Consider the following 27,545-nt stretch of genomic DNA (forward strand, 5'->3'; position numbering starts at 1 on the left):
GCAATGGAATAGGTCCAAAGAATAACAGTAGATTGAACAAAATGTGTATTATAAAGTAATTTTGAGTTATTTGACTTTGGGTATGAAAAAGAAAGACTGGACAAAATGTAAAACATACAGTGAAAACATATTTTTATTGAAACTCAACAACAATCAAAATAATGTATCCATTAGACTTTACTAAACAGTTAGCTCTAAACTCTTCTAAGAACCTAAGATGTTTCATAAGAATTAGTTAATGTTACAGGTTAAAAACTTTAGAAAGTGTTACTGTTTAAAAAGCAAACATTTATAAGTCACTTACCAAACAGATTTTGGAAAGAAAAATCATTGTGTTATATGCCAAATTATATAACACTATCCTTTTCACTAGTCTTATGTCACTATTGGCCAATTCCATCAAAACAAAAAGAGATTCTAATCTCAAGATATCACTTGAACTACATTACAAAACAAAACTCTTTATATCCTTACACAGAATGCAGTATTATCACTGTACTATCCAAGGACATGTCAGATACAAGGAATGACAAAGGTAGCTAAAATAATTTGAGTTTTCTTGACAATTTGTTGGGTGGAAACCGATATACGTAGAATAAAACTGTTAATATAACAAAAATGCATGGTGTGTATCACTGTAGCTTTGTGCCTAATTTCCAATAAACACACTGTCCAGGGGGAATGTGCAAAATATTTATTACTCAGAAATTAGATGAGTCACAGGAAACCGAAGTCAAGTACTACATCGTGTTTCTTTAAGACACAAAAAGAATTTAACTAGTAAATATGAAACCAATTAAAAGTTTATTTGTATTAAATAGCTGAAAATACAATTTTACAAAATAATGTCTATTACTGCAAGTTCATGAAAGCCTGGTTACTCAAGCTTACTACATTTCACTTTATATGTGCCTTTGTGATACCTATTAATTTGACTAGTGTGCTGTAACCTCCCAAACGTGAGTTAATACAAAAATAAATAAATATGAGTGGCAGAAAGTTGCCTACTATTTATAAGTTTTGTTTGTTCGTTCATGTCAGAACTTGTAAGGCTATTTGTTGCCGTCCTCAACTGTGAACTGTCTACTACAGATATGGCAATAGGACAGTGGCACCCATCACCAACTCTTAGGCCATTATTTACTGAAAACAGCTGAAACTGATGAGAAATAACATCCTCACAGCTAAATGGACAAGCATGTTCGAAGCTGGATATCAACACCTTAACTACCAGACTCGTTTACAAGTTAACGGTAGAACAATTTTTTCGAGCATGTTTTACAATTTTAAGAACTTACGAATTAAAGAAAAGAACAATATATAATAGTATGTCTCTCACATTCTGTGAAAGGCCTTTCATACAACACCAACACTTATCAATCTAGATGGGATGCAATATGCATAACTATCCAACTTGGCAGAAATTCCGGAATTAGCACACAGGGTGTTTTAAAATTTACAATTTTCTATTGCCCTGCTCGCGGTATAAGTATATTACAACATTAATACATTATTAATTTAGTCTTTCTAAAATAATAATTAGTGTTTGTAGTTAAGCACAAAGCTACACAAAGGGCTATCTGTGTGTTATTCCCATCCTCACCATCAAAACTCGGTTTCTAGTGTCGTAAGTCCGCAGATATCTCTGTGCCACTAGAAGTGAAGATAAATCTAGTCGACATAGGTAAATACAATATCAAACCATTGTTGTGTGTGTGTTAAATAGAAAGTGGAGAAGATGGGTTTGTTTTTCTGGTTGAAAAGTCTTACAAGCCCAGTGCTCTAAAGCAACTTTTTTTAAGAAAAACAACAGAGATATTTGTACTTTTAAGTGAAAAATACGTAAAGTCAGTTTAAAACTGACAACACGCTAGATAATTAAATATTAGCTTTTATTTAATAAGTTAAAAGGGGAGTATATATTAATATTAGATGGAAATGACTGCTATGATAGAAAACTGTGCAGAAGGAAAATTTCTCTTCTCAAATTTTCTATTAAAATTCTGCAGCTAATTTCATCAGTCTTATTTAACTGGGAAGATAATTGAAACTATCAGTGTGCGGCATGGCCAGGTGGATAACGCACTCGACTCGTAATCTGAGAGTCGCGGGTTCGAATCCCGGTCGCACCAAACATGCTCGCCCTTTCAGCCCCAGGGGGCGTTATAATGTTATGGTCAATCCCATTATTCGTGGGGAAAAAGAGTAGCCCAAGAATTCGCGATGGGTCTTCCCTCTAGTCTTACTCTGCTAAATTAGGGACGGCTAGCACTGATAACCCTCGACTAGCTTTGCACGAAATTCAAAACAAAGCATAAAACTATCAGCGTAGCATGTAGAAATGAAGGTGAGGAATTATATGAGCTTCTGTAGTTTTTGCAGTTTACGAAAAATATGATTAAAAATTTTGAGAGTTATCATCATTCGTATTTTATTAGCAGGGTCACAATAACTCTATGCGTATAGACTCGTCATTCCGATGAGTGTAATGTTGTATTTCTATCCATATAATCTATGTGTTTTCGTTAGTATGGTGTTTGTGCGCATATGTATATATGTTCTTAATTTGTCCTATTATGCATATTTTTTTAAATTTTCGTTAATATAGAGAAGCTTGATTGTGTCGCATAGCTTTAACTTGACTGTATTTAAACATTTATGAGAAACGACTTACGTTTTTGAAGTATTGAGAAACTTACTTGCTACACTACAGTGTAATTTGGTTGAGAGAAATCAAACTGTTAGCTGCAAATCTGAGGTCGCGAGAAGCGCTCCAAACCATTACATCATCACCCTACTGAGATGCAGGAGTTGGCGGTCAGAGGGAGTGGGATGTCGTTAACAAGTACATTATATTTATAACAAGGAGCTTAACACTGATCTTTGTGGGGCTTTGGCGTTAAATGAGAAGAACTTCCAAGAGGGTTGTTAATGCACACTTTGGTAGAGTGATTTGTTACGAAACTTGAGATCCTCCTCAGAAACATGGGTGGCATCTTGTAGGTTTTTAAGTCTGCCAAGCCAGGGAGAGTCAAAAGCTTTTTTCGACATCTCAGAAAACAACAGTGTTATAATTAACTTACAAAAATAAAAACCGTTTCGGTTAAACTGTTCACATTATCTACGGTTCGTCTGTATTCATGGTCCATAGTTTGAATATCTACATTAATAATATGGTTGCGTTTGTCTGTCCAAAATTTTTCTTGCAAATTTCGCGATCAAACGATACAAATCTCATATTGTTAAAAAAAGTCTTTGTCTGAGTAGTCAGGATTGCATATTGGATTTTTCATTCAAAATCACTTTACCTGTTCTTTGCTTAGTCAAACTTTTGGTGTTATGAGTACGGTGCATGACTGACCGACATTGATGGCTTCGACTTCAACTTTGTTTTGCAAAGTATTCCACACAAACAACACTTAAGTCGTGTGTAATTACCTAAAAAGACGAACATACACTAAATACGATTGGTATGAGCTTTCACGACTTATTTAGGTCTAAATAAGTATATGGTTTGGATGAACTTATCACTCTAACGTCATTCAGACGTCTCTACATAATCAGCTGAGTTTGCTTTCATTACAACTTTGCATTGCAATAATTTAGATTTTGTTCCCTTCATACACTGCTATAAACACCTTTTAGCAACTTTTTTTTTTTTTTACTGCAGGTCTTATTCTTCGTTTTTGTGAGTTTCTTTGTTTCAATTCTTAAAACCGTGTCATATTATGTACATTTATAAATTTGCTGTGTTTACGTGTAATTTTGTTGAATAGAGTTTGGTCTACGTGAATTTGTTCATATGACCGCGTAATTTTTTTCAAACAGACCAGCATTTACCGATTTAACAGATAATGCTCGCAAGAAAGCACAGCTTAAATGGCGTTTGCGAAAATGATAGAACATGGAAGGTTCAGGGAGGAGATGAAAAATTGTGCAAATGTTTTGCGGGTCGCGGCTTGTTTTAAATAAGGTTATTGAATTATTGTTTCCTAGATGCCATACCAATTCTGTGGATATTTGTTTTTCTTCGGGAGTTTATTAATAAGTTTAGTAAGCATAAGGTAAGAAACTCGCAAATGCATGGTGACATGGTTTCTTTCTTGGGGATAACAGTTAACAGCTAATTTCCTTGTAAGGGAGTAATACCAGAAAGAAAGAAAAAGGTTAAAAAAAAAAAGGTAACACAATTAAAACAATACGCTGTTCAGGAGTGCTGCTATGGAAGGGATCCTGGTGAGGTCTTCGCCAGAGGATAGTTTTAGAAAATTTTGAGGAATATATTAATTCTTGAATTCATAAATGGCCTGTTTGTGTTGTCGTGAGAAGGATCAGAAATTTCGTTTGAGATTACAGCGGGAAACACTGGTGTATAATCAAGGTGGTTGGAGGTTATGTGTCATTAATTAAGGCTAATTAAAGTAGACAGATATATCTAGGTTAGGAGTAGTAAAGGTATTTTTGAAACATTCACCAACAATTTTTTTTTTTTTTTCATTTTCACTGCCGATAGAGGCAACACAGTTATGTGAAGTGTTACCATTTTAGTCATTCCTCAAGATAGTTTCAAATTTATGCCAAAAAGTGAATTGTCTGCCTTAATAATATATCATCTATTTATTAAATTTTTAAGACCGGTTACTTATTATTTTTAACTTGAATTAATCACAAGTTACGACAGTAGTTCATTATAGGGTTTTTTCCCATTAATTTCACATTTTAAAAGAACATAAAAGCAGGCCCGGCATGGCCAAGCGCGTTAAGGCGTGCGACTCGTAACCTGAGGGTCGCGGGTTCGCATCCGCGTCGCCCTAAACATGCTCGCCCTCCCAGCAGTGGGGGCGTTATAATGTGAAATTCCAAAACAAACAAACATAAAAGCATAACTCCTCGCTCAACGGCTAAGGCTACTAAAATACTTCTAATGGCAAAAACGTTGACTTTCATATTTTTAGACGAAATTAATACAGTTGTTCATGTTACTAGTATTCACAACCCTACAGGGGGGGGGGAAGGCTACGAATATTTTATTCACATCTTAGCAATCCTATTAAAAACAACAACACAAACTCCCGCACACTTTATAGGACTATTTTCATGTTAATTATTGGAATAGTTTGAGATATTTTATCACTTTTTTAATTGTTAGTTGCCAAATTTCTCTTTGAAGCCATTCAAGCACTAAAATAGGAATTCGCAGCTTAAGAAAATAATGTAGATATTACTTCCGACCTGGTTTATTAACTTTTTAGAGTCCCTGGTTCTATATCTGAAAACGTAGCACGTGTTTGCGTTTTGATTCAACGTAGGTACGGCTACTGCAGATAGCCCTCGTGTGGCTTTGCGCGAAATTCAAAACTAACTTTCTTTACCAGATCTCAACTTGATGAAAAAACAGATCTGAAACAATTTTGGACACACCTAAAAAGACTCGCAAATGGAGACACAGCAAGAAGAAAATACCCACCGATAGAACATAATATTACAGCACATACAAATAAAGAAAAAGTCGAAATATTCAAACAACAACTTCAAAACACGTTTAAAACACACAAGACATGAACGTATACTTTTATAACAAACAACAGTGAACTATTTGAACCAATTTTCCCGGTGAACTTAAATAACTATCAAATCAACAACACAAACGAATACACAATACTAACAAACACAATTTCCGTACAAGAACTCATAGAAGCAATAACAAATATTAAAAATAAATCTCTAGGAGAAGATGGTATACAAGCTATCTTTCTAAAAAAAAAAGGCACTCTGAAATTATTTGAACATTCACAGCAATTTTAATTTATCATTATACTCTGGTTATATCCCGGTTTCTTGGAAGCATCCAAACATATTAATATTCCATAAAGAAGGAAAGCCAGCTAATAACCCAAATAGCTACCAACCAATCAGCCTGACCAACTGTGTAGGCAAAATTCTTGAAAAAATTATCAGTAACAGACTACACATTCTTGGAGATAACATCAAAATTACAAGAAGAACAAAACGGTTTCAGAAAATTCAGACAAACTATGGACCATTTAGTTAAATTAACCGAAGCAATTATTGATAGCTTTAATAAACTAGAATGCACTGTCGCTTGCTTTCTCGATATTTAGAGAAGGCATTCGACACTGTATGGTATCACGGCCTCCGGTTCCGAATGCAAGAAATGTGACTACCGCGGGGAACTATTTACTGGCTATCTAACTTTCTGGAAAACAGAATATGTAGAGTTAACGTTGAAGGAACCTTCTCAGTGTTTCACCCCAGAAAATGGTGTTCCTCAAGGAGGGGTGGTTAGCCCTATCCTATTCATCATGCACGTGACTAATATTCCTCTAAAAGATCCAAATAATGTATACTCTTCACAGTTCGCAGACGATGTGGCAGTCTGGAAAAGTGCACCGATACTAGCAATAGCAGCCACAAACATACAACCACAACTAAACAGAATAAGTGAATATTGTCAAAAATATAGAATCAAAATAAACACAACTAGTAGTATTCACTAAGTTAACTAAACATAAAAAAAGCACAACCACAGATCTAAATGAATGGAGCACTTCTTCAGACTGCTACATCTGCAAAATTTCTAGGACTTACATTCGACTCAAAACTAACGTGGACAAACCACATAAATAATATTAGAACAAATATATGGCGAAGAACAAACAATGCTAGGAGTCTAACTGGTAAAAATAGTGGAGCAACGGCATCTAACATAAAAATATATAAAACTTACATTAGACCCGTCATTGACTATGCAGCCCCTGCATGGATAAATGCGAGTAAAAAACTACCTCAAACAAAACTACAAACAATTCAAAATACATTACTCACAACAGCTTATAAAGTACCCAGAACAACATCATCTGAATTCATATATAAATACGCACATATAGAAACAATTGCAAATAAACTCCTACATAGTACAATAAACTATTTTGACAAAAAATGGAGAAAAAATGAACTAGTAAGTGAGCTCGACAGGTACCGTATACATGATGAGGACAGACCTAAACACCTTTCCCCAGTGAATATATATTTTCTAAATAAATATACTTTAAAAAAGAGAAAAAAGGCCACCTATAAACTAGACTCCACATTAGTATAGGGGTTCATTACTAAACACTGAAAGGGTTTTTATGTAAATGCTTTATAATTAATACCTAACTTATGAAAGTGCAAATAATTATGGAACTATAAAGAGAAATGATTTATTTACACCAAGTGTATGTGTAGATGGTGTATGGACATTGTCCTGAAAGGGCACTTACTCAGGTTACTCCGGCCTCGTGTACAATGTATAAATACACTTGACAATTGCAAGACAAAATTTAAAGGAAGGAGGAAGAGGTAGACGAAACCTGACCCTCCTGGATATATAAACATCAATACCCAAACACCTATAATAGAGAGAGATCTCCGCCGTCTTCTATACGACCTCTGGACATGGTTGAACTTTTTTTTTCTTGGGTGTAATATTTATTTATTTTTAATTTTACTATAATTTTTATTTTCAATATATAATCGCTAACGCCTTAATAACTTATCAAAAATCCCATGTAAACTATTTGTCTAGGTAGCTCATTCAATATAAAAGAAGTAAAATTATATACGAGTAATTCGTGATGACGAGAAACCCACTTTAAATAAAAATATATCTTCAGACGGCTGGTTTGGGTATTAAAACTTTTATTAAAATAAAGTAAAGAACAACGTTTCAATCTTCTCAGGTCATCTTCAGGTTAACTTAAAGACGATCTGATAAGGTTGAAACGTTGTTCTCTACTTTATTTTAATAAAAGTTTTAATACCAGCAGTCTTGAGATACAACTAAATACAAGGTTTCTTATCAGGAACAATACCATCGTCATCTTATTATTCAAATTGTTTACTTTTAAAAATTCATTTTTTCAAGTTTTAATATTTCATATTTTACTATGTATTGATAAGGATGAAGCGATATACTACATAATATTTTGAGAAATTTTTGTGTCTGCTGAAGTCGAAAGTTCCAAGGTAATTTAGTAAGTTATTTACTAATGAAATATTTGGGTCCATATGCTCCATATTTTGTTTTACTGAAGCAATCAACGTGATTAGTATTACCTGTTATAAAACTCGACAAAACTGATTACAAAAAGGCGTTGACCTTGGAATCTGTTGGTATTAAACGCACGCACATCATGTGACGTTGTATCCACATGGGCTGTCATTCTCACGTGATTTTTATTAAACACATAAAACTTTTAGTGAAGTCAAACGCATCACTACGGGATTTGCGATTTAAGTACTAACAAGAAAAATAAAGGCATATACGGTGAGTGTTACATATTCACATAGTTACGCTTAGACCTACGTAAGTTACGTTTTAAAACATTTCATTTTCATATACCAAGAGTTATATTTCTTAACTGGAAATTTTGATAAGCTACTTAACATTCGAATTAAAACTCCAATACTTATCAACTTTATATAATTAATAGTACTACTAACAGTAAAGAAGACATTTTAAATGTAATGTTATACGGGGTTTTCTTCATCAGATGTTTTAGACAATGCAATGTTCTACAAAGTTTAATCATTATATGTACTTGCGTTGCGATTAACGTGACCCCATTTCAAATCTCATTCCAAATCCCATAATTAATCCTAATACATAGTACTCAGTTGAAATCTTGAAGTTTGTCGTAGACTATTATGAGTAACCAATAATTTATTATTACCATAAGAGCTTAATTTAGAGATATTAATTTATTAGAGCTATCTCTTATATTGGTGGCTTTTGAAACCATAATTATAATTCTGAATTCACGAAACAACTACCAAACCAGTAAAGTAGAATGATTTATACACTACGTATTACATTTTCTTTGTTTCGCAGATGGGTTCTGGTGAAGGAGGCAACTTCTTGTGGTCAATTATTTGGTTTATCGTCTTGATCTTCGTATCCTTCTTTGTGGCTGGATTTTGTGCTGGCTGGTACATACTTTTAATAGTTTTCACACCCTGTATCAAAAATCTGGAATCGGTGACAGAGTTTTTGCTGAAGGGAATCAACTTCCCCCACTTGTGCTCTGTCAATATGATCAAGGGAACTTCGTATAGCAGTATCTAAGAAAGTATTGATTTACACTAATAATGCTTGGAACCTTACGAACTCAACGAAACAAGTTATCTACCTGGTTGATGCAAAGCAACTATGGAAAAATATATATGGTGACTAATAAAGTTAATTTTATATAATTGAATGAACATAAATTATACCAAATAACAACAAAGATCTTGTGTGTTTGCATTAACATCAATAATTTTAATTTTTATTAGGAAAAGATCTTAAGTATAATTAAGGAAAATTATTTTAACTAGAAATAGGCTCAATAAAGAATGTATATACACATTTTCCTAAGTAAGTTTTTATATTGAATCACTATTTACTGTAACAACCTAATAAAACTGTAGTATCAAACCTATTAATATTAATTATTTAAAAACTAAAATATAATAGTTTGAAGGAGTAATGAAGAAAAATTATAGGTTTTAAACCAGTAACAAGTGTACAATGTTTCAAAATGGTTACCATTATACATTTTTAAACTTTTGTCTCAAAGAACTTTCTCATCATGAAATTTATGTGATTTTATAATTTGTATATTGACTAACCAACGGTTGAAAGAAAAACGTCTCGAATGACATTTTGGTGAAATAAGCATAAACTTGTACTTTCGTTTCACATAAACATGATGAAAAATGTTTTATCCTAACTACTAAACTTTGTCAACAATGAACATTGTGTCATTCCATGACATGACAGCTAAAGAAATGAAAATATAGCCTTGTTCTTCATACAGTTGAATTTTTCTTTATATCCTAGTATTAAAAAAATACATTAAACTTGATAACCCATATTAAAATATCATAACCTGTAATACTGATATGCATAAGTTGAATAAGCAAAGATCTGAAGAAAGAAATATTGTTCTGTAAAGTAAAATTATTGTGAAGGGAAAAATGTAAGGCTAAAAATAAATTGTTTGAAAGGGAGGGCATAATAGCTTCCAAAGTTGAATGTTCAATTTGACAATTACAATATAAACAGCAATGAATGAATTCTGAGCTTCAGAGACAAAGCAATATTCATAGGTCCTGCTTGTCTGAACTAAGTCCAAATACTCCACGACCCCAGTTGTTTCCCAATCTTAAATTTTCAGAACCGATTATGAATAACATAGGGTGAGAAGGTATTACTGTTCATACTTTTTTCTGACCTAAAAAGTAACAAAATTACCAGTTAACTTTTTATTGTATTATAAATAATATTTATGATGATTTCTGTTCGTTTAATTTTATCTAAAATATTGTTATTTTAATATGAAGTAAAAAACAGAATCTCATTAATTATCTATTAGATCTAACAATCCCAATAAATAAAAATGTATATTGAATGTAATCAGTATGAGGGCCTACTTTAAAATATAGTTAATGTATCCTTGTTCTGTTAAATCCAAAGATATTTTAAGTATCATTTTACAATGCTGAGCAGAACTCCTCACTTTAGTGATGCTGAGTCACAGATGTTGTGATGAAATCTTGGTAAATTTAGGCTTGAATCAAATGGTTAATAACGAAGTAATGCATCACCTTATTGTAATAAGACAAGGAATACTCCACAAATTATAACTGATCAACATGGACAGACATTTGTCCACTTTTCACGTCTTCTATCCAAATGAAAATATTTTTATAAATATTAGAAATTTCAAAAGACAATGAAATTGAGCTTTTTATTTTGATTTTATATATTTTAACTGTTTCAGGTAGTGAGTATGGGCATGGTGCCAAATTTGTATATTAGTGTATGGAAATTTTATCAACAATTTGAAAATGTAACATATCAATATTACTTTTTATGTGGAGTTGATGAAGGTTATGGGTAAATATTCTTCTAAATGTAAAGGCTGAAATGGAGCATGTATCCCTCCCATTATATAATGTTTGCTGCAATATCATGCAAATATTATGGATAAATGTAATGACTAAAATTCCAGAGAATCTTTCAAAACTTTCTTTTTTAAAAAAACAATCTCTATTTGCTGAAATAAACATTGAAAGATTTTCTGGAGTTCATGATAATTTTATTTGTTCATAATTACATGTTCATGTTTTTTGTTTTTTAATTTGAAAATATACTTTATGTTTGTAACTCAGGAAATGTTTTATAGTTTAGTATAATTGGTAAAGATCAGTGTAGATTAGAAATTGATTGTATTGTTAAATTACTCTTTTATTTTACAAAAAATATTATATGCAAGTAAACTCTTGTGTTGATCATACAGTTGAAGTAAATAAACAAATTTTCTTTTTTAAAATAGCACAACCTTCCACCTACAATTTATTTGTTGATTAATCGCTGAACCTTTTACTTTAAAAAAACGACAAACTATCCCATGTTAAAATGGGTGGGGGGGAGTTTTGGTAATCTTCATATATGTAATGGATACTTTTATTTATATAGTGGTCAATGTAAATTAATTATTTTTGATATCTATTGTTACTAACAAAGGTGTGTGTTTTTTAAATTTGTTGTATCTGCCGTAACATGATTGTGTAATAAGTAGCATCTGGTGCAAATGTAAAATATTCAGTAATTAATCTATAAAAAATCATTGTTATATTTGGCTTACTTTTCCAAATTACCTAATTCATCCTAGTATATCCAAATAGTTCCATTTGTATGACATCTTTATTTGGAATGGCCAACAATAACTTATGCAATACCTTTTGTAAGTTGCTAGAGTTATCAGTTTTGACTCACTGTATAAAAGAATTATTGTCTGGGTAGTCATTTTATCTTTTTTTTTTAAACAATGCACATATTAATATATCACTATTTTTATCAAGCATCATAGTGGTTGAACTCTGTACAATACTTGACTTACAATGACAAATTACCTAATCACGTTTAGTAATTACTGTGTATTCAAATTGCTCCACTTTCATGAAGCATCTTTATTTGGAAAGGTTAACTACATTTTTAAATTTCCAGAGTTATCAGTTTTGACTCACCCTAAAAAACTATTTTAAGGTAGTCCTTTTATTTTTAACAATACAGTGATTACATATCACTTTATCAGGCAATAAAGAAACCTGCACTTGCTATCACAGTAGTTGAACTCTGAACCATTGTGTTAATTTCCTCATCTTTAAATTGAGATGTTGATTGAATGGACAAATACAACTACCTGAACAATTAAAGCACTTTGCTATTAGAATCAGAAATGTTAGTAGTTTTATTTTTATAAACTTGTACTAACAAGTGTGCCCTTGTAAAATACATATATAATTAATTATGGCAATTATTAGATTTTTTAAAATAAAATTTCCTGTTCACAAAGAAGACTACAAGCATTTCATATTAATAATCTTTTTTTTTTTTATTGTGTGTGACATTGGTGTTATTTTTTAGTATTTGCAGTATGGAGATACGTTTTCTCATGAACCTTCTTTAAATTAAAATGCAGGCCTTACTCTGGACTTATTCTCTTGGCAAGTGTGCTGTAGATGTAGAAATTGTACTGTATTGTTTAAAAGTGGTTTCTCAGATTTCCAACACTTTATCCAAATTATTCATTATCTCATGAAATTTTGTACAGCATATACTGCAATTTTACATCACTTGATAATGAAATTAATATTGTGATGGAGCTTGCAAGGTATATGTACAACAATTGAATCTCAAACTATTGCACCAACCATCACCAATCATGAATGGGCAATTTTTATAAGTATGCAGTTTTATAGCTGAGCAATAAATAAAAGAATTGAAATTTTCAAAAAATGTTTCAGGTTTAACTAATAAAAATTACAAAAATAGTTTAATAAAAACAAAAACTGAAAAACATATTTAAAAAATAATTTATCTTTAGTGAAAATCTCATGAGCATTGCAATAGAAAATCAAAGCTGTGATAGTTTATTTTTAAACTAAAATTTCAATGAAATCCTTTTACTCATGGATGGTGAATGTTACTAAATGTCGAGTATGAATATATCACTGTAGAACTGTCATACAGTTCCAGAAAATTTTGCAGGCCCAATAGCTTTCCACAGGAACGAGCAATTATACTTGCAATGCTGATAATTTCATTTTAGATCACTGTGTGTAAATGTTACTTAAGTTTATGAAATCCTTGGTTACAATAATACAACTGACTCAAGTTACAAAGTGCATAAGCTGGTAAAGGATTGTTAAAGAGAAAATAAAACCAATTTAATCTGTGATGATGAGAAAACCCACTTGTAGAGAAAAATATGTAAAAATTGCTTGGTATGGGTAGAGAAAGCACTGTGTAGAGGAGCGAACGTCGTTTGCTCTTCTACACAGTGCATTCTCTTCTCATATCAATCCATTTTTCACATATATATAAAACTAACTTGTTATTGTTACATGTACTTAAACATTGAATTATTTTCACAAGATAATTTTAAAATTCCCCTACCAAAAGAAAAATGTATACAATACTTGCATCAAAAGTGGGGTTATTTTGAAGAAAATAGACATGGAAAAAGATGACCTTTGAGATGACCTCGTGAAACAATATCAGAAATTTACTGGAGTTACTGAAATAGTGAATAAATGGAAAATTAAGTAAAAATTTTACAGAAGTAGAAATTTATAAAAATCACTAAGAAAGAGACTGGAAAGTAAAAGAAGGCAGTTTAATAGATGTAGTTTTTAAATAAATTATATATTAAATAAATATGACTAAGACAAGATCAACAAAGGATCATTCCATGTCAAATCATCCAGGAGGCTGCAGGTGACCTCCACAAAATGCCTTGAAAAAATTCACATGTGCTCATCTACCCATATAATGAAAAATTGCTAAGTATTAGATCAAAATCTGTAATAGTTTGTGATTTACAACCCTGTAAAATTTAGTTAATTTTTTTTTCATTTTTGGGCAACTTTGGCTGCTTAAAGCTGCAAGAGTAATGGTGGTAGAAGGCTGAAATTTGCTACACTGACTGAATTTATCTCGCAGAATTCAAAAATGGTCTCAAACCAAGTTTATCTCTCTTAGAATTTGCACAGTAAGGCTGTAAAATCACCTGAAAACCCAAAATCATAAAAAACATTGGTTTGTTTAATTAGCCATAACTCTAAGACTTAATATGATACAAAGCTGAATTTTCTTTTCAAATTTCCTATAACTTAGTTGATAAATCAGCAATTGTTGTAATTAAAAGTCTGTTAGATCTCCTGTAAAACAATGTAGTTGCATGCAACTTTTTAAGATTTAGCTAAAAATAGCCCTACTTTAGGCTACAGTTTGACCATGTCACCAGTTATTCAGCCTTTTCGCCATATATTCTTATATTTCTGAATATGATCTACAAAAAAATCAAGATGGTGTTCAACCTACTTTTTGAGTTATAATTTTTTTTAAAGTATCCTCTGACCATACGTTTTTACTTGAAAAATGACCTCAGTCCTAACACAGCTATAACGTTATTAGACTATGCTGAAAACTATAGCTTTATAGTTCAGGATGCTGTGCAGGGGCACTACTGGGATAATTCTCAGGCAACACTACACTCTTTTGTAATGTACTTCAGAGAATCAAATTCAGAAGATATCAGTGTTGTTAGCATGTGTGTTCTGTGAGATTGTCTGAAACATGACACAGTAGCTGTTCATGCTTTCTTTACCACAGTACTAAACCATGTTAAACAGAAATATCCAAACACAGAAATGATAATTTATTACAGCGATGGTGCAGCTTCGCAATACACAAATTTTAAAAACTTTGCGATCATTTTGAAGATTATCAGTTGTCTGCTGAATGGCATTTTTTGCCACCAGTCATGGGAAAAGTCCATGCGATGGAGTTGGGGGTACAGTGAAGAGGCTGGTGGCTCATGCAAGCCTTCAGTTGCCTATAAATAATCAAATTATAAGTGTCTCTGATATGTACTATTGGGCAAAGGACCACATTCAGGGCATTCATTTCTTTCTTGTCAATCAGGAATCAGTCCTGCAGAATTGTGTAAAGTTTGATCTACTTGAGTGCTATGAAAAATACAAAACTGTGACAGGTATTAGGTCACATCATAACTTTATTCTACCAACAAATTCTATATGAGCAGGTTATCAAATGATGATGTGTACACAGTTGTAACTGTTGGTAGTAGCAGTGAAAGTGATGCTGCAGCAGCTCAAATAGGGTCTAATGATAGCAATGACTATTATCAGACAGGAAAATATGTGGCATGCATATACAATCATGAATGGTATGTGGGAAACATAAAAGATAGATCAGATGAACATTCCGATGTGTTGGTGTTATTTATGAAGAAATCAAGAAACGAACTGTTCGCATGGCCTGCAAGATCACATAAAGATGAAAGCTGGATTCCTTTCCAACATATTCTTTGTCTGATAAGTGCACCTACCTTCTTCGGTCATCGTCAGGTTCACAAAGAAAGAGGTAACTGACCGGAAGCTGACCACATGTTTGAAAGGGGTTGTGTAACTGTGTGTCGAAATGTAGAGGGCGGTATTAGATGTTTGAATATATAATTTTATTTATTTTATTAATATAGGTATAAAGGCATTCCTTTATATTGGTTTATTTTGGGTTTAAGTTGTTGTATAAGTAAGGCTTCTTTAATTTTGCATTTGTTTATGTTTGTTTCTTTATTTAGTATTTGAGTGTTTTCTATGGTTATGTTGTGTTTATTTGACTTGCTTCCAAAACTGAAGAAATAAAAAAAAAGCATGAAGTAGAGAAAGAAACCAATAACAATGACAGAATGAAACATGTAGAAAACAAATTAAACCAGCCATCTTTCTTTGTGAACCTGACGATGACTTATTTGTATATACCTGTTCTGAAGAAGGGGCCTTTGTGGACAATTACGTTGTCAATTCTCCATCCTTACCCAATTGAGAAACAAACAGTGATGGAAAAGTACCATTGGAGGCATACCAGGCTTACTTGTAAATAAATGTATTTTTATTTCTCAGCCCAAACCAGCCGCCATTTTGTTGATAACATATAAATTCAGACTGTTACTCAACAAGTGGAGTTTCAAAAGATTGGGAAATGTTGCACAATTATTTTATCCCATTGATCATCACTGATTCAAGGATATTTACTTATGTTCTTATAGTAATTATCAACTATTCTATACAAACACCCACTTTAAAATTAACTTTAATCATTAATGAAAAAATGATCAACATGACAGAAAGCTATCTGGCCTATCAAAAGTTACCTTCACAAGTTAATATGAGCCAAAATAACAAGTAATTACTGGGCAAACAAATACAGGTAGGTCTGGAATTAGAAGTCTATTGCATTTAAAATTTAAATTTAGTTTTTCTCAGCCCTTTTTTTATTACCTTTATCGATTGACATCAGAACATTTAATTTTGGTACTTAATAAATAGTTTGAAAATTGGTGAGAAATTAAGAATATTAAACAAAAAATCTGAAATGTAGTAAACTTATGTTATGGTGCACTAAGTAAAGTATATTTGATAACTCATGTTCCAAAATTTAATGTTCAAATGCCGTTATTAAAGGTAGTTATAATAATCTGAAAAATATTTACTTATGTTCTTATAGTAATTATCAACTATTCTATACGTTTAAAAGAAAGATCAACATGACAGAAAGCTATCTGGCCTATCAAAAGTTACCTTCACAAGTTAATAATTCGTACAGGTAGGTAATTAGAAGTCTATTGTCAAACACTATAAGGCAGTTACAAATCTTTGCATTTGAAAATTATGAAGTAATTGACTAGGCTACATTCAATAAAAATTTAGATACCAATGCATTTTTAGAGGGCATAATTGGTGAAGGACAACATTGTAAAGTTAAGCATTCATGATTTATTAGGTGTATTGAGTTGGTTTTATTTGAGAACTGTTAAGACTATTATAGCAGTTAAGCATTCAAAGTTTATTAGGTGTAATGGGTACAAATGAGTTGGTTTTATTTAGGAACTCAGGACTGACATGTACTTTTAAGGAAGCTAGTAATACACATGTGCAATTTTATAGTTTGCAAGATGGATGAGAAATATTAATTGAAGTAGAGGCAATAAATAAAGAGAAGTGTAGACTGTGGGAAATGGAAGCAGGATTCCAAGAGAAATTTGAGCTTTTACATGCAAGGGTTACATTAGCTAACAATGCCTATCAGGAAATTAGAAAAGTACTATTAGAGTAAAAAGTAATGAATCTGATTATAATAAGCCTATTCCACTGAGCAACAAATTTCACCCTTTGGATTCTACAAATGAGGAATTATTGGAGGGAAGGAAGACAAAGGTGTCAGAGAAGGATGTGGAAGACACAGAGGTTATAGTTACCAGTTATTTCTTAGATAAGGCATGTAGACAGAATAGTCTGTGAGGTAAATAAGTAGAAAAAAAATTGGATTATGCTACCCAGAGGTACAGGTATAGAAAATAACTGACAGAGCAGAAGATATAATAAAGGGGGTGAGCAGAAATGTAGTTTTTGTGGTGCATGTAGTGGCTGATGATGTGGAGAAAGGTAGATCAGAAGGGCTAACTGATAAGAACAAAGGGTTGATAAATGCATTTAAAGAAAAAGGAAATAACTTAATATTGTCAGGGATACTGTCCAAAATTAACTGTAGAGATGAAGTTATAAGTAGGTCACTAGAGCTAAATGCTAGGCTTGGCCTTGTAGGATCAGTTCAGTGGGGAAAAAAAAATTTTTTTTTTTGGAATGAATAGCTTACATTTAAATATAGTAGGGGCTGGTTTGTTTGCTAGGACTATTAACAAACTAGAATTAGATAGTGGTTAGAGCCAAGAAAACCTAAATGCAAAAAGAATGAGGCAGAGAAAGGTTTTTTTTCAGTCCTTTAATAGTGGGCAGGTACTAGAAGATTGGAAGTTAGCTAATGCAACTCTTCTTTCTAATGGAGGTAATAAAAATTATCCCAGTAATCACAGACCCATTAGTCTCACATAGGTTGTAGGAAAGGTGTTGGAAAGTCTGTTAAAAGATGCTTTGCAAAGTCATTTAACAAAGTTTAGTATTTATTGAATAGTCAACATGGCTTTACTTAGGGAAAATGCTGCCTTACAAATCTTTTGATATTCTTTGAATAGGTTACTGCTGTCCAGATGATGGTAAGGGTGTAGATGTGGTTTATCTGAATTTCCAGAAAGCATTTGACAAGGTGCCACATAAAAGGCTTGTGATAAAAATTGTCTCTGTGGGTATGGAAGATGAGTTAGCAAATTACATAGAAAAGTGACTGGATGAAAGAAAGCAGAGGGTTGTTACAAATGGAGTTCAGTCAAACTGGATTAATGTCACAAGTGGGGTACCTTAGGGTTCAGTCTTTGGAATACTGCTCTTTTGATTTACATCAATGACAGATAAAGAAATAGTCAATAAATTAGTTAAATGTTTAGATGGTGTTAAAGTTTCAGGTATTGCTGACTGTACAGAGGATGCTGCTGATTTATGAAAGGATTTACATCATTTATTGAGTTCAGCAAACAAATGGGTGATGTGATTTAATAGTAATAAATGCAAGATAATGTATATAGGTTATTATGTTTTGATCTGTAAGTATAATATAGATGGGAATAATCTTAACAATGTTATGAAAAAAAAAAGAATCTTGGTGTAATAATGATGTCTTTAAAGCCATTCAAGCAGTGTTCTGTTGCTAGTGGTATGGCAAACAGGATTTTAGATTGTATCTAAAGAAGTATTGAATACAAGTCTCAAGATGTTATAATTTCACTCAAGAGGTCAATGGTTAGGCCACATTTAGAATACTGTGTTCTGTCATGGGCTTCTTACCCTAAGAAAGACATCAAATTGTTGAAAAGGGTTCATAGAAGGGGTACTAGAACAGTGCCTTGGATGGAGGGATTGTCATATGAGAAGGTGAAATTTCCCAAACTGTTTTCTTTTGAAAGAAGAGTTAGGAAAGGGGATATGATTGAGATGTTTAAGATTGTATAGAGAAATTATAGTGTTTATGTTTTTTGTTTTTTTCTAACAATGAGAACAGTAGGACTATGGGACACAAATATAAATTTTGACAGGGTAGGAGCCATCCTCAGTTAAAAGTTTTATTTTTGTAACAGGGTGGTTGAATTTTGGAATGGGATGCCTTCAGGTGTTGTAGAGGCAGTAAATTTAAATGAGTTTAATATATAGATTGATAAGTATATGAATTATAAGGGCTGGCTTTAAAGGCTTTCTTTAAGTTAATTAAGGTTAGCGTGTGAAACAGTCAAGGTGAACCAATAGATCCCATGTGGTCCCAAAACATTTAACTTGAAAAAATTAAATCAGTATATAATCACAGGGTAATATCTGAAACACTTGAAAATGACAGCTGGCAGTTTTAAGTAACTTAATTTTAACTTGTATTTTTTTTTTTATAATATTTCAAACATAGATTTATTCAATTAATGCTTAAGATAATTTAAAATAACAGTATACATCAGAAATCAGCAAGTTTATAACTAGCAGCAAAATACTTTGGGATCTACCCTTCTAAAGTTTAAATTTATATCTGTATATTCAAATATGCATTTACAATGTTTTCATTCCACCTTTAATATTCACTGGTATTGTTTGAAAAAAAGAAGAAGAGGGGAAACAAGTAAAATTAATTTTTGAAAGAAATAATGATGTACGAATGGCAGTACAAAAAGCTACAGAAACAAGGTAGGGATGATTACATAAAACCATATAAAAATGCCTATATTAGTAGCCACTGAGTCAATGTTACAAGCTTATGGTGGGCCCGGCCTGGCCAAGCACGTTAAGGTGTTAAACTGAAATTGTTACAAACATGTGAATGTTTAAATTGTAATTTGTAAACAAAATTATAGTTGTTTTGTCTCCTGAAGGGTCTAAATAAATATGTAATTATTTATTATACAAGAAAATCAAAACCAGAAAACTGAGTTACTTAAAATTTAAAACACTTACTTTAGCAAATCATTACAATTGCATTAGCCTCAGGCCTGGCATGGCCAGGTGGGTTAAGGCATTCGACTCGTAATTTGACGGTCGCGGGTTTGAATCCAGGTCACACCAAACATGCTTGCCCTTTCAGCTGTGGGGGTGTTATAATGTGACGGTCAATCCCACTATTCGTTGGTAAAAGAGTAGCCCAAGAGTTGGCGGTGGGTGGTGATGACTAGCTGCCTTCCCTCTAGTCTTACACTGCTAAATTAGGGACGGCTAGCACAGATAGCCCTCGAGTAGCTATGCGCAAAATTAAAAACAAACAAACAAGCTTATGGTAATTAGCCATTGTAAGACTCTATAGCATTATTAAGTTTAAATGCTCTTCTTGAAACCTGAATTCATGCAAATGAAAGGAATTCAACATTTAGTTGTAGATAAAAATTGTTCTTGGAAAAATGTGACTACTTATATTGGGATTTTGTATGATTTTGTGTATTCATCCCGACTTGTTTCTGTACTTTTAGGCATTTCCATTCTTACATCATAGTTATTTTTTTCAAAATTTGTTTTTCTAATAATTATTAGCAATTACTTTACACTAAAAGCAACATCACCTGAAAGAGCATAATAATTATGTAATTGTAATTTATTATCACTCAAACAAAAGTTATAACAAAATGTCAGGAATAGCTAAATACAATAAATATAATAATTTCAATCTGTGCAAATAAAAGTTGCTTTACAATTATACCACACAAAAAAGGGCTCTCGTAGGTGTAATGAGTGTAAAAACATTTATGTTTTCCTAAGAAAGATATTTAAGGTAAGAAGCCAACAACACTGTAGTAAAGAAAAATGAATTATTTATACAATTTCTAAATAAAAATTTCAAATATTGTTAATTGAAAATATAGTTTTCTGATCTCCATGACCTCTGCTCCTGTCAGAATTTGTTTAAGCCCACAGTCATGTGAAAAAATTAGGACACCCTATGAGAGCCTGTGTATTTTTGTAACATTTTTGGATATATAGATATTTAATCTCAATTTTAACAATACTGAGAGATTATAGGAATATAACTAAACAATTAAAACTGAAAAAAAGAGTTTTCAAGATCTTCTGTAAATGTAATTCTACAAAAATGCATATTCTAACTGAGGAAAAAGTTAGGACACCCTACCCCCTAATAACCATAATAATAATAATAATAATAATGGCTGAAATAATTGCAGAGAGATGCTTCTTGTAGCCATCTACCAGTCTCTGACATTGGTCTGAAGAAAGTTTGCCCCACTCCTCAATGCAGAATTCTGTCAGCTGTGAGATGTTTGAGGGATTTCTTGCATGTACAGCCCGTTTCAAGTCACCGCACAGCATCTCAATGGGTTTAAGATCTGGGCTTTGACTCGGCCATTACAGGACTCTCCATTTCTTAGTTTTCAGCCAGTCCTTGGTGGATTTACTGGTGTATTTTGGGTCACTGTCGTGTTGCAGGGTCCAGTTCTGCTTCAGCTTTAATTTTCTAACAGATGGACTCGCATGTTCCTCAGGCACCCTCTGATACACAGTAGAATTCACGGTGGATTCTATGATTGTGAGCTGTCCAGGTCCTGCTGCAGCAAAGCAGCCCCAAACCATAACACTTCCACCTCCATGCTTCACAGTTGGTATGATATTGTTTTCCTGGAATGCTGTATTTGGTTTATGCCAAACATGTCCTCTGATCTGGTGTCCAAATAATTAAATTTTGGACTCATCTGTCCAAAGAATATTATTCCAGAAGTCCTGGTCTTTGTCTACATTCTCTCTGGCAAACTTCAGTCTGGCCTTGATGTTTCTCTTAGAGAGCAAAGGTTTCTTCCTTGCACACCTCCCATGCAAGTTACACTTGTGCAGTCTCTTTCTGATTGTAGAAGCATGTACTTTCACATCAACAGTAGCCAGAGCCTGCTGTATGTCCCGTGATGACATGTTAGGGTGTTTGGAGACCTCTTTTAGCATATTGCAGTCTGCTCTTGAGATGAACTTGCTTGGACAACCAGACCTGGGGATGTTGGCAGTTGTTTTGAAAGCCCTCCACTTGTTAACTATTTTCTGAACAGTGGAATGACTGATTTCAAAATTTTTTGGGATCTTTTCAAATCCCTTACCAGACTCATAAGCTGCTACAATTTTCTTTCTGAAAGCCTCAGACAGCTCTTTTGCTCTCATTTCAACAGTCAGGAGCACACCAAATTAAATGTCTGAGGTTTAAATAGGGCAAGCCTAACTCACAATGCTAAGAAACGATCTTCTAATCACGTGCACCTGGTGTGATACACCTGTGTATGAGTTGAGCCATTTTAAGTGGGAATAAATGTGGGGGTGTCCTAACTGTTTCCTCAGTTAGAATATGCATTTTTGTAGAATTACATTTTACAGATCTTGAAAAGTCTTTTCTTCAGTTTTAATTGTTTAGTTATATTACTTTAATCTCTCAGTATTGTTACAACTTAGATTAAATATCCATATATCTACAATTTTTACAAAAATACACAGGCTTTCATAGGGTGTCCTAATTTTTTCACATGACTGTATATTAGTTCTTTAATTTTTAACTTGAATACGGATTTTGATATAATATTTATATTTCTCAAAAAATGTATCTTTCAATTCCATTCTTTACCTAAATGTAACGCAATGAAAAGCTGCAAATTAAGATTATTTGTAATATATTTAAACAAAAGACAAAAAACTTTTTATTACGAACTAAAAGTTTACCTCAAGTTCGTTTTACTTATTTCATTTGTTACCAAAATTTTAGTTTTAAATTTAATTATATAACTTCATAATTTAATAACTTACCTTTTTTCAACTTCTAAGTGTGAAGAAATAATAGAAATCTAACTTCGAGCTACGAAACTTAGATTGATTTTGACCTCGGTGTACGGATAATTTTGTGTTATTTAATAAATTTATTTTTTAAAACTAAAATTGTTACAAACATTTGAATTTTTAAATTGTAATTTGTAAACAAAATTATAGTTGTTTTGTCTCCTGAAGGGTCTAAATAAATATGTAATTATTTATTGTACAAGAAAATCAAAACTAGAAAACTGAGTTACTTAAAATTTAAAACACTTACTTTAGCAAATCATAACAATTGCATTAGCCTCAGGCCTGGCATGGCCAGGTGGGTTAAGGCGTTCGACTCGTAATTTGACGATCGCGGGTTGGAATCCCTGTCGCACCAAACATGCTCGCCCTTTCAGCCGTGGAGGCTGTATAATGTGACGGTCAATCCCATTATTCGTTGGTAAAAGAGTAGCCCAAGAGTTGGCGGTGGGTGGTGATGTCTAGCTCCCTTCCCTCTAGTCTTACACTACTAAATTAGGGACGGCTAGCGCAGATAGCCCTTGTGTAGCTTTGCGCGAAATTCAAAAACAAACAAGCATTAGACTGAGCAAAAGTAGGGATATAATATTTTTTTCACTTTTCTGTAATTCAATTTTGTAGTTTTTACTTTATGTTTCAATACCTTTTGTAACATGGAAACTTTCTATATCACTACTGGTGACTAGGTTACGTGTATATTGATCCCCACTTGTATTTATAAAATTTAAAATAATTTTATTATATTTCGTTTTTTCTTTTCGTCAGCTATATTTTTGTGCACCAGAAATACCAACTGTGAGGTGCGCGAATACCCGATTCAATGTTATTTCTCATGAGGATCTCTACTAACCTAACCTCAAATATAATTATATGCCCGAAGTGACACATTTCAATTATGTGTGGTGTGTGTGTGTGTATATGTATGTATGTATGTATGTATGTATAATAGAATCCGTTTCGATACAAGAAAGAAATCTTTGAGACTCTAGAAGAAAGAGTTCTGTGAGAGAACTAGAGCAATAACTTTCCTATTTTTTCTGTATACTTGTCTGGAATAGTCACTTAGTGAAAATTCGCTAAAATATTGAAATTTTGATTCACTTTATAAACCTGTACGTATATAGCGATTTAGACGGCTTTATGACGAAAATAAGCTTTATGTTTACTCAAGAAATGTTGTGAAATAGTTATTGTTAATATTTAGGTATTTTAAAAGTAGTTTTAAACAGTCGATTGTTAAGGCCGACATTTTGTTTCATCACGATCTCTATTTAATAGCATTTATTTTAGATAAACTTTTGTTTGTTTGTTTGTTTTGGAATTTCGCACAAAGCCACTCGAGGGCTATCTGTGCTAGCCGTCCCTAATTTAGCAGTGTAAGACCAGAGGGAAGGCAGCTAGTCATCACCACCCACCGCCAACTCTTGGGCTACTCTTTTACCAATGAATAGTGGGATTGACCGTCACATTATAACGCCCCCACGGCTGGGAGGGCGAGCATGTTTGGCGCGACTCGGGCGCGAATCCGCGACCCTCAGATTACGAAGTGCACGCCTTAACGCGCTAGGCCATGCCAGGCCTTTTAGATAAACTGGAATATCGTTTGTTTCTTGTGTTTTCGAATCGTCTTGAAACCACGAACTAATAAAAAAGTGAACAAGATATTAGCAAATTGAATTATGATATAAGTTTTTTGTTAAGGTGAAATATTTTGTTAACATGACCGAATTAATAGAAAAAATGAAGAAAAGCTTGTTTGTTTTGAAATTTCGCACAAAGCTACTCGAGGGCTATTTGTGCTAACCGTCCCTAATTTAGTAGTGAAAGACTAGAGGGAAGGCAGCTAGTCATCACCACCCACTGCCAACTCTTGGGCTACTCTTTTACCAACGAATAGTGGGATTGATCGTAACATTATAACGCCCCCACGGCTGGGAGGGCGAGCATGTTTGGCGCGACTCCGCGACCCTCAGATTACGAAGAGCACGCCTTAACGCGCTAGGCCATGAAGAAAAGCAGTTGACACAGCTATTGAGAAAAGAAATCAAAAGAGTATAACGTCCAGGTAATAAAACAAGAAAAGGCCTATTTTCATGAAGATAAGTAATACATAAAATATGTTATAGAGAGAGCTCATTTTATGAACAAAACTGATTCTTTCGAATGAGAGTAAAAAAAAATATAACTGCTGGTTAATTATTACACATCAACTTGTGAGAAAATAAGTGATACATTTAAGGACTTTTATCTCTTGAAAATGAGTGTTTGTGATAACTAACAAAGAAATAAAAGTTACAAGACAGTGAAAATTGTAATTTATTAAATAATAAAATCAATCTGGAGATAAGTGACAAAGAAGACGGGTGGGAAATTACTTTGAAAAATCAGAGCAATTCTGGAGCTACGGTTAAAACTTATCTGTCAACTGGTGGTTAGGATGCTTAACTCGCAATTGGGATTCGCATGTTTGAAATCCATTGCAAAGCATACTCGTGTTATAATGTGAAGCTTGATCTCACTATTCCTTGATAAAAAAAATAGCCCAATATTGACAGTTGATACTGTTAACTGGCTGTTTTCTCTCTTATTTTTCACTACAAAATTAGGAACGGCTAGCACATATAGCTCTCAAGTAGCTTTGCGCAAATATTCAACAAATAAAATGTATCCATAATAACAAATCTATACATTTACCCCTCAAGATTCCTTTCACGTTATTAACAGTGGCGGCGCAAGGATATTTTCGTTGGGGGGAGGCTAAGGTAAACTGTGGAGGGGCTTCCCAAAATGCCATTAATATGAAGTATAGATGGTAAATTATCAGGGGCGTAGATTTTTGACACCCGATAGGGGGGGGGAATGATTTTTGCAACCACTTATGTGGACTGTTCAGTTTGCAAATTGGTAATCTCTGATTACGTGAACCTGAAAGCTGTAAACATGCAGTCACAGAGTGATCTTGTTGCCACGATACTTGCATGTATACTTAGGCCTACTGACTGATACTTACGAACTATCGCTTAGATCGAAAAGCTTAGAAGCACGCCTATATAAAAGATGTACATTTCGGCTACTGAAAAAGCCTACATCTAGGCCTAATTATGTAATTCGATTGGTAAGAACACGAGAATCACAAGAACAAACACACAATTTGTAGGCCTGTGATGCAATAAAACAATTCAACAGACCAAACTGTAACTATAAATTACAGACCAAATTATAATACTGTAAATACCAAGGTACATTTCAAAAGGTGTGCTATTTTAAACTGCGTTTTCATTGGAAACTCATACTCTGATTAATAATTCATTATTACAAATTAGAAATAATCTGTTTATGAAAATATGCGTATATGTAAAAGAGGAAGCTCACCTAAATTCCACCTAAGGTAATACATAATAATAAAGAAAATCAAGATTAGCTGAGATTGAACATTTAATATATCATTAAGAGTAAAGCCACAAATCAAAAGAAATATAACATAAATACATAGTTTACATAGCAAAAACGAATTATCCCATGTGAAGTTAAAACACTCTGAGGAAAAGTAAGGCTAACTATCTCTCATCCTGTTGTGTTTATAGTCAATATTACTTTAAAACAGTGCGCCTGTTCTGTTGTAACTTGAAATCAACGTGGTTATCTAATCTTCGTCAAAGCTCAAGATAGAATGGCATTACACAGGGAGCGGCAATACAGCGCATGAGTCTCAGTGCATTCAGTACGTTGCTATGAGACGCATGACACACACTTCCGTCTTGATGAAGACGTTGAGCTCTACAGATCTATGTCTCTTTGATGTTAATTGTTAAGCAACAACGACGATTGTGTTTTCCATATTTTATAAATATATGTAGGTAACAATATTAAGGGGGCTTGGCTCATTTTGGGTGGTCAAGCCCCCCTGTCGCTGCCACTGGTTATAAAGACAGTATTTTATGGAAAGTTGTGAAGAAAATTAAAAACAATGATACACTCTTAAGCCTTTACTATTGTTATGTTCTCATCATATATTATAATCTTATGTTGTAAAAGTATTTAGATCCCCCAACATAGTTGGTGCGATATTTAGTTTATTATCAAAATGTCTGAAATTTTAATACATTATTGTTAAAAATAACTCCAGTTCTTTGAAAATTTTGATTAATTTGAAAAAGATATCATATTTGAAATATATTGTATAAAATTAAAATCACTATATTTGTTTTACAAACGTTTGTTTTTGAATTTCGTGCAAAGCTACTCGAGGGCTATCTGCACTAACCGTCTCTAATTTAGCAGTGTAAATTTAAAGGGAAGGCAGCTAGTCATCACCACCCACCGCCAACTCTTGGGCTACTATTTTATCAATGAATAGTGGGACTGACCGTCACTTTATAACGCTCCCACGACTGAAAGGGCATATTTGATGCGACGGAGACTCGAACCAGTGACCCTCAGATTACCAGTCGAACGCCTTAACTCACCTGGCCATGCCGGGCTGTTTTACAAACGCTCTAATAAAGGTTTGGACGAAATATCTTCTCAACTAATTTTGTTTCAACTTGCGAAAGCATCGTTTGCTCCTTTATATAAAAAAATTACTTCAAACACCAAACATGCTCACTCTTTCAGCCGTGAGAGTTTTATAATGTTTCGGTCAATCCCACTATTCGTTGGTAAAAGAGTAG

At 33.0% G+C, this 27,545-nt stretch overlaps 1 long non-coding RNA gene across 1 annotated transcript; it reads right to left on the reverse strand.

Annotated features, from left to right (window-relative positions):
- Window positions 1-108: 108 nt before the first annotated feature.
- On the reverse strand, window positions 109-23,418 carry LOC143250933 (uncharacterized). Its single transcript, XR_013028441.1, has 2 exons — window positions 22,846-23,418; window positions 109-13,628 (listed from the first exon to the last, which is right to left on the reverse strand). It is a non-coding gene; the product is annotated as an uncharacterized LOC143250933 (long non-coding RNA).
- Between the last annotated feature and the right edge of the window lie 4,127 nt (window positions 23,419-27,545).

Source organism: Tachypleus tridentatus, chromosome 5 (assembly GCF_004210375.1).
Source record: "Tachypleus tridentatus isolate NWPU-2018 chromosome 5, ASM421037v1, whole genome shotgun sequence".
NCBI classification, from domain to species: domain Eukaryota; kingdom Metazoa; phylum Arthropoda; class Merostomata; order Xiphosura; family Limulidae; genus Tachypleus; species Tachypleus tridentatus.